The sequence below is a fragment of the Triticum dicoccoides genome, chromosome 4B, assembly GCF_002162155.2.
Source record: "Triticum dicoccoides isolate Atlit2015 ecotype Zavitan chromosome 4B, WEW_v2.0, whole genome shotgun sequence".
Lineage (NCBI taxonomy): Eukaryota > Viridiplantae > Streptophyta > Magnoliopsida > Poales > Poaceae > Triticum > Triticum dicoccoides.
In genome coordinates, this window is record NC_041387.1 from 212,693,690 (window position 1) to 212,702,221 (window position 8,532).

Sequence of the window (8,532 nt, forward strand, 5' to 3'; positions counted from 1 at the left end):
CGTCCACCGGCCCCTTCCTCCCGTCACCACACCTCGCCGCCGACCTCACTCCCCCCCTCTCTTCTCCGCCCCACTCCACTCCCTCCACCTACCGCGTCCACAGAGCCAGAACCCCTCGCCCCCGCGTGCCCTCGTCGCCTCTGCCGCGATAATCTCAGCCATGTCCTCGTCGGCCCATGGGTTCCCATCGAGGCGGAGCCGCCCAACAGGGAGGAGATCGAGGATGCCGCGCGTTTTCCTTCTCCTCTTTCTCGTTGCGCTGCCGCGTTCAAGTAGAATAACCCGACGCTGACGCTGACGCCGACGACGATGCCAAGTGGTTATGCTTGTAGGCCCGGGAGCGACACCGACGGAGACGAGGATGACGATGCCGTGATGGAGGTCAATGGCGCCGAGGTCGAGGAGGCCGCCCAGGACAAGGCCGCTGCCAAGGCGCTCGGGACCAAGATCAGCTCGGCCTCGAGTGACGTCGGGGCGCTCGTGCTCCCGTGGCTGACCCCTCCCGGGAACCTTGACAAGGGTATGATTCCCTCCTATTCTCCTCTTCTTCTAGCTTTTTCTTTGCCGCATCTGATGCGTACATGCTTTGCATGTTTGGGGGCCAGGAAGAAGCTGCCCAATCTGACGAGTTCGGATGCCCGCCAAGGTCACCACCATCTCTTGATGCCATGAGGCGACGAAATTTTATAGTTACAGATTTATACAGTTGTTGACAATACTAGTATGCAATAAGCGGGCTTAGCTTTGATTTTCTTTTTGTACGAATTGTTGAATATTTTCAGCTAAGACCTTCAGTTGGCTAGCTATGCTACCTGGGTGGGCATGTGGTACTTCTGTATCATTCAACCAGAAGTTTAAACCTGTGAACCTTTTGAAACAAAAGAAGCCACTTATCAATGTTGGAAATAAACCTTACGGCTCCAGAAACTTTCGTTCTGTAGGTTCAGTTTCAGGTGTCGTTTTCATCAGTTTCATCAGTTGGCGGATTAGTTAGTTAGAACTTAGAAGGTTTAGTTGGCAGGCTTAACAACCTGTAGTGGATGAGGCCGGATAACGCATAGTCGCGACCGCAAGCCCCATTTCCTTTTCTATAATCTGAATAAATATAAGAGAAGAAAGAGGATAAAAGCCGCGGAAGTTTGAGCAGCCCAAAACTTCTTCTACCTCCTGCACTTTTGCTATGAAACCGAAATGCATCCTGAGCCCGCTCAATAAGATAGCATGCCAATTGATATGCCGAAGACTTAGTCATTAGTCAACGGTAGAAGTAAAAGAAACTGAAGCCACTGAAACTGAATTTCCTCAAAATAAATAAAAGCCACTGAAACTTAAGCACTTCCCCTAGAAAGCAATGTTTGCACTCTTGAGGAGCATCTCATCATACTGCTCGGTTAAAAAATAGCTATAGATCGGTTAAAAATGCCCAAATATTGATTGCTTGAATTTTCAGAAGTTCTGTTCTTCTTTTCTTTAGTGCATCATACCGTTCATTAATTTTCTGATGGCTGGATTTTGAACCTTTAAGCTACAGTTTTGACATTAAGTGGATTACATAAATAGTTTGGTACTATTTTGGTGTTGCCTTTGCTTTAAACTAGTCTCACTTTCTCATGGTCACTTGTATTTGCTGATTGTAAGGATTTTCTTCACGGAAAGAAAAATATCAGCAGATTCCCTATTTTCTTGCTGACGTACCATGGTAACTATAGGTTATTAGTATTGTTGATCCTGGCCATGAACTTCGTTTGGGTAAAATCCCCCTTTCCGCATCTTAATTGGGCCAGTACCTGCATATGTACATACTAGAGCTGAGTATTTTGTGGGCTTCACTGATTAAGTTAATTTCTTCTCCTTTGTTGCTGTTCAAAGTCGAATAGTTTCGATTCCTGATGTATATCTACTGATTAAGAGTTTACAGTGCTAAGTTGTGGTTGTTTCAATTCATGTTCAGTTGTGAATATTTTCTGTGCTGCATGCAACTATTTTTCTGGGTTTCACTGATTGTTCAGAGCTGGAGGGTTTCAATTCCTGATGTAAATCTATTGCTCAAGAGTTTCCACTGCCAAGTTCCTGATGTAAATTCTTGCTTGTATCATTTCTTGTTCAAACTCTAAAACTAGAGGCCTCAACCAGGGGATTGTTGATGGCTAGTCTCTTCACTGCTATACATGTTTCTCCTCCTCTACTGTTTAGTAGGTAGGCAGAATACCATGAGAACTGGTTAGCCAAAGGCTCTCTGAAAACTGGTTGATAAACAAAAACTGAATTTGTTTTGTTGTTCAATATTTACACATGAGCGAAAAAACCCTGATTCTTACCACTATAAATATGTTTCTTCAAAAAGGATGTACTGTATTTCCTTTTTGATCTGCAATCTACATCGCCTAGTAATTAATAGTACATCTCATTTTGGAGGCATTGTGTGTGGTTGCTTTGCAGGCACTAACTGTACATGCCTGTGATTGAGCACCAACCAGCTTAATTACCTGGGTCCCTCTGCTTGTGTCTCTATGGGCGCGTTTTAAGATAACTGATTTTTGTTCTTTTATGCCATGGTACGATTATGATTGGAAGGGTAGTCACTTAACATGTTAGAATGTACTGATTATTTGTGCTGATTCCTGGTCTGTATCAGGGGTATAAGTTTATTACTTTCTATCTAGGTTTCTAGCAATGGATGATTGCAGTGATGATCTTCTAAATTTGGAAGATAAATGGCATGTTCCTAGTTCTCACCTATGACTAGGTGTGATATTGTGTTAAGAGTCATTTGTTTTGTTAAAGTTTTCATCACATGAGATGTTGTTCCTTAGATGGAAGTGAGTTATCAAGGAAATGGTTTTAGGTAAACCAGCACCTCTCATCAGTCTTTCTTACTCAGTGTTATCATCTGCTTGGTTTTAGGTGATGGACTCATTTCCCGTGGTGGTTCTGCTTGGGTTTTCCTGATGTTGTTTTGCGTTGGGTTCTGATCCGCTTTGCTGCTAATGTTTCTGTGGCGATGCAGACTTGTGAAGAAGAGCAAGGCCAAGAAAGACTCCAACAAGCCCAAGCGCCCCCCTGAGCGCCGTCTTAGTCCTCATGTGAGCCTCGGATTTGATTTGTTGTTGTGGTTCGATTCACGTTGTTTCTGTGGCGTGGTGACGCGTCCTGACCGGGGCCCATTTTGGTTCTGTTTTCACAGGGACAACTTCAGGAACGTCTCCAACATCAAGCAGGTCTCCATGGTAAGCATCTTGGTTCCCTTTGCTCCCACCCCTATCTCCTTGTTCTTATTCGAACTCGTGCTGTGATAGTTTTCCTTGCAAATCCCGTGTCCTGATTTGTGTTCAAATCGCAGGTTTGCAAGGTCGGTGGTGAGAAGTGGAAGTATCTTGAGTGATGTTGTAAGTTACCCGCTCCGCCATCCCCTCTCTGTTACCGCTCTATTCGGTGTTGGCTCTTCCGCCTGATCTAAGTGTTTGCTTGGTGATGCGATGAAATTTTGGCAGACTGTGTGCTGGTTTCTTCCATGTTTCTGTGTAGCTGCATTGCGTCATTTGGGTATTATTCGACCCAGTTGGTCAATGATATTTAGAATTTAGTTGCTATGCAATTGTTGATCTACTTCCTATTCTGGTTGTTCAAATTTATGGTGTCTTGTGTTCAAAGGTCTGTAGCCTTGTAGCCTTGTTAGAATCTGTATAGTCTGTGCTCATTGATTCAAACTGCTGCTCGAATGTTAGTTTCCAAATCCACCATGCCATTTCACATGATTTGTTCAACTATTCTTCTTCTGTAATATTTATCATGTAATCTATCGCCTTGCACCACACTAACATTTGCTCCATGATTCCCTGACTGCTCAACATGTTGATCTGTTCTGAACATCTGAATTTTTTGTGTGTAGGGGGACGCGACACGCCAAGCAGCAGCAAGGGGAGGGGGGGATCTGAAATGTCTCCGCTGTCGCTCATTGCTAGCATCACCGATTGATGATGGATGGTTGCTGTTAGTTTAGATCCTTGGTAGTAGCTCCTTGTTTTTCTAGCGGCTGCTGCTGCTGCTCGTAGAAATGGTAGCTACAATCCTATGTACTTCCTGTGCTCGGATTGCCCTTTGTTGAATGTACCTACTGTTGTACCTGTGGCTGTTTAAGGAATCCTTTTGTGTTGAAAGAAATAAAATTGTCACCCGTGGATGTTTAAGATAAATGCTTGTTTGAATTCCCTCTGTTTCACTGTCGCTGGAACAACTTTGTTATGGAGGCCCAAAATTGAAATGGACTACAAAAAGGTTGAGGCCCAAAAAATAAATGAATCGTCCTATAAAATAAAAAAGGCTGAATTCTTGGGCTCGGCCCATGTAGTTGACACAAATTGCTTGAAAAAATATAATAAATGGGCTCGGCCAACAAAGATGGTTGAACTGGACCGGGCTGAATCTTGTCAGTGACCTTCCCAATTGGTTACAATTTTGCCACGTCAGCTTGCCACGTCGGATCCGACGTGGCCTGGGCAGACAGCCAGTGACCAAAACAAAAGGTCATGGGTTCAACGACCTTCTGTTTTGATCGTAAACGTCTACGACCTTCTCACAGAGAAGGTCGCTATAGTCAGTTTACGACCGCCAGCTTTTGACCTTCTGTTTTTGGTCACAAAAAGGTCGCAAATGAAAAACCATGACCTTTCAGTGACCAATAGTCAAGGTCACAAGTTGACATATTTCTTGTAGTGGATGACATCGTCGGGAAGAGGCTCCGGCTGGGTGGCGGACGGAGGAGGATGTGGGGCTTCACGGGTTTTCCCGGCCTCGGTGTATGAATGGGTGTGCGGATGGGATGGGACTGGGGAACCATGGCTTAGGGACGCGCTTGTCCGAAATGTGGAGTAAGTTACGAAAGTACCCCCGCCGATTTGAGGCGGTTCTTTCAGTTCTGGGGCATCACAGTCATTTCGCATGTCGAGATTTCACAGGAGGTGGGAGTTTTTATGCGCGTTGTAATTTTGGAATAGCAAGGCGCGGGTTGAGATGGAGGGTGTTGTCGGAGCACAACAAGACAAAGAGATGGACTATCTTAAATATTTTGGGCTAACAAGGCGCGGATTAAAATTTCTGGACAAGCCTAACGTGTACTGTACCAAATCAATTCACACTACAAATGTCATTCAAAACTTTAAATTCATGTTATGTCCAATTAAAATATTTTTCTATGTGTATAATGCATGCAACCCACTACTCAAATGAACGTTTTAGTGCATTCCAAACGTATATACTACCGCTTCAACTACAGTAATGATTGTTGTGAAGTCAAAGCATTTGAATTTGTTTCTGTTTTAATAAGATCTACAATCATCATTATTATCAAGTTTAACCATTGTTTGTGTATTATCTTCACAGCACACCACATGATTAGTATCGAGTTACATATGAACTATGTGTACTATATGAACTCGAACTCAATTTTTGAATCCACTTTATGTTGATTTCAAATCACATTACATTTCTAGCTCTAGCTGGATCTTCATAATTGAAAGTGCAACTATCCCTGGGTGGTTTTTGGTAATTCCTAACAACATATATCTCATTGAGCTAATGCTATTTCAAGATAAATATTTCAGGAAAGCTCAATGATTGGCATGGCATGGATGAGAAAAGTGGATCCCTCAAAATGCTAAGGACAAAAGGATTGGCTCAAGCTCAAAGCACAAGACTCTACATTTTCTATTTTAGTGATCCAAGATCACATTGAGTCTATAGGAAAAGCCAATACTATCAAGGAGGGTTGAGGTGTTGCTTAATGGCTTTCTTGCTCAAAGTGCTTAGTGATATGCTCCAAAGCCCTCAACTACTTTCTCATATCCACATATGACCCAAACCAAAAGTCAAACTCGGCCCCACCAATTCTTTCTATCCGGCGCCACCGAGTTCAGATGTCATAGCCACTGCCACAAACCCTAGGCAAATCGGTCTCACCGATAGGGATCTCGGTCTCACCGAGATGGGATTGTAATCTCTTTGTTTCCCTTCGTAATGTTTCGGCCCAACCGAGATGAGCGATCGGTCCCACCAAGATTGCAATGCAAACTCTCTGTTTCCCTTTCGTAACGTTTCGGTCTAACCGAGATGAGCGAATTGGTCCCACCGAGTTTGCATGACCAACTCTCTGGTTAGCTTATTCCATTCGGTGAGACCGATTTTTGTAATATGCTAACCAGAGAGTTGGTCAGGTAAACTCGGTGGGACCGATTCACTCATTTCGGCGAGACCGAAATGTTATGAAAGGGAAACAAAGAGTTTACATTGCAATCTCGGTGGGACCGATCGCTCATCTCGGTGGGACCGAAACCTTACGAAAGGAAACAAAGAGATTACAATCCCATCTCGGTGAGACCGAGATCCCTATCGGTGAGACCGATTTGCGTAGGATTTGTGGCAATGGCTATGACATCTGAACTCGGTGGCGCCGGATAGAAAGAATCAGTGGGGCCGAGTTTGACTTTTGGTTTAGGTCATATGTGGATGTGAGAAAGTAGTTGAGGGCTTTGGAGCATATCACTAAGCATTTTGAGCAAGAACCTCATCAAGCAATTACTCATCCCTCCTTGATAGTATTCGCTTTTCCTATAGACTCAATGTGATCTTGGATCGCTAAAATAGAAAATGTAGAGTCTTGAGCTTTGATCTTGAGCCAATCCTTTTGTCCTTAGCATTTTGAGGGGTCCACTTTTCTCATCCATGCCATGCCAATCATTGAGCTTTCCTGAAATATTTATCTTGAAATAGCATTAGCTCAATGAGCTATATGTTGTTAGGAATTACCAAAACCACCTAGGGCTAGTTGCACTTTCAATCTCCCCCTTTTTGGTAATTGATGACAACATATAGATCAAAGCTTCGACAAATGATAATAATAGTGAAAAGCATTGTCGTTTTGTGAAGTATGTGAAAAGCAAGAGCTCCCCCTAAATTTCTTCATAGTTTAAGATTTACTTTGGACTGCAAATGCACAATGATTTAGGATCATGGGTTACTCTTCCATGTCACATACATCTTGGTGGAGCGCTCAAAATGATAATAATTAAATACATGTACTCATCACCAAGCAAAGTGAATGATCATATAGAGATATAAAAGGATAATGTCATCCAACAAGCATTAAGGTAGCATCATATATGATCAACCACATGATCATCCAAGTATCACACAAAAGCATAAAGTATCTCAAATAATAAAATAACAAAGTTCAACCACCAAAAACAAGAGAGAACAAAAAGCAACACTCTCTCTCGAAGCCTATGATCTATACATTTTCTCCCCCTTTGGCAACAAGTTACCAAAAAGTTCATAAAAAATGCATAGTGCTAGATCGACTCTCAGGCTTGGTCTTCAGGTGGTGGTGTAGCTAAAACTCCAAGGACGAAGGCATCTGTTGATGTAGATGGAGCTGGTGGAGTGGGTGCTGGAGCTGGATGCACTGAAGCTGTAGCTGGTGCAGATGATGTAGGTTTGGTGTCTGGAACAGGCACTGCAGCAGATCTCTGTTCTCTGGGCACTCTAGCAAAAGCATCAGTGGTAGACTTGCCCTTCTTCTCCTGCACTTCATCCTGAAGTTGCTCAACAAGTGACTGTATCTCAGTGACCTTCACACCTAAATCATAGAACTTCTGCTCCATGATCCTCTCCAAGCTCTCCTGGTTTAGTGGCAGCAGCTGTACCATATTCCTTTTTCAGCACCTTCTTCTTTGAGGTGGCGTCATCCTCAACAGCCACATAGTTCTCATCCTTAGAATCTGAGGTTCTCTTCTTTCTGGCCCTGATGGCAGCCTTAGGCAAGTTGCTAGGTGTGCTCCTGCTACCATCATCATAGCTGCTAGAGGGACTAGTGCCCTCACTCATGTGACCTTGCTCCTCAGACTTGTTCTGACTGTCACTTTGATCTGACATGATGCAAACACTGACAGCAGACCCTGTGAATAGATATAGATGAGATAGATAGGATGGGCATCACAAAGTACAGAGGTTTTTGCAAAAGAATGAGTCAAAAACTTAGTTTTAGTTTTCCACAGAAAGCATTTTGGATCTATCAATTTGAAAACTCGGTGATACCGAAGCAACTTTTGGAACCTACACTAGTGAACTCGGTCAGACCGAGTCATAGATCAGTGGCACCGAGACTGCTAGGGTTTCACAAAGTCCTGAACTCGGTCACACCGATTTGCAATTCTCGGCCAGACCGAGAATCACATGTGCAATGGCCTTAGCCAAATCGGTGGAACCAATTTTTACAACTCAGTTGGTCCGAGATGAGTTTGGCGGAAACCTAACCCTAAATTTTTGATCCACAACTAAACTATGGAGTGATTTAGCTGGATAGGGTGATCTCAATCGTGGCAAGATACATGGCAAAACAATGTGCTAGGAATCAGAGTGAGATTAGCACAAGGATCAAGTCCATACCCTAAGTGCGGCGATGGACCTGCTACGGCGGCAACGGCGAGACGATTCCCGTAGACGGCGGCTGAGACCAGCGGCGGGAGGCAGCTGGCGACG

At 43.8% G+C, this 8,532-nt stretch overlaps 1 long non-coding RNA gene across 1 annotated transcript; it reads left to right on the plus strand.

Moving 5' to 3' along the window:
* The first annotated feature begins 6 nt into the window (after positions 1-6).
* Positions 7-4,193, plus strand: LOC119295807. The gene is made up of 6 exons (XR_005144320.1): positions 7-520; positions 606-646; positions 3,008-3,083; positions 3,185-3,227; positions 3,341-3,386; positions 3,890-4,193. It is a non-coding gene; the product is annotated as an uncharacterized LOC119295807 (long non-coding RNA).
* Positions 4,194-8,532: the final 4,339 nt, after the last annotated feature.